The sequence below is a fragment of the Trypanosoma theileri genome (genome assembly GCF_002087225.1).
Source record: "Trypanosoma theileri isolate Edinburgh chromosome Unknown TM35_Tth_49_V1, whole genome shotgun sequence".
NCBI classification, from domain to species: domain Eukaryota; phylum Euglenozoa; class Kinetoplastea; order Trypanosomatida; family Trypanosomatidae; genus Trypanosoma; species Trypanosoma theileri.
In genome coordinates, this window is record NW_021639891.1 from 11447 (window position 1) to 11711 (window position 265).

Here is a 265-nt window from a genome sequence, read left to right on the forward strand (position 1 = left end):
AACTATTTTGCTATTCAATTTGTAGTCTCACAATGATTTCCAGTGTTCCTAAAATGATGTCGCCGGAAACAGGCGTTCCAAACAACATGATGCTATTTGCCCGTGTGGAGAAGCAAGGCAAGTATCGTGATTCATGGACGGTTCGCCGCATTGCCTTCGACACGGAGACAGGCGACTTCTACTGTAGCGCTAAGGAAGATAAATTACGTGTGGTGTGGAAGCACAAAGTGAGGGTGGTGCGAATTATCGCGAAGGCCACAGTGTG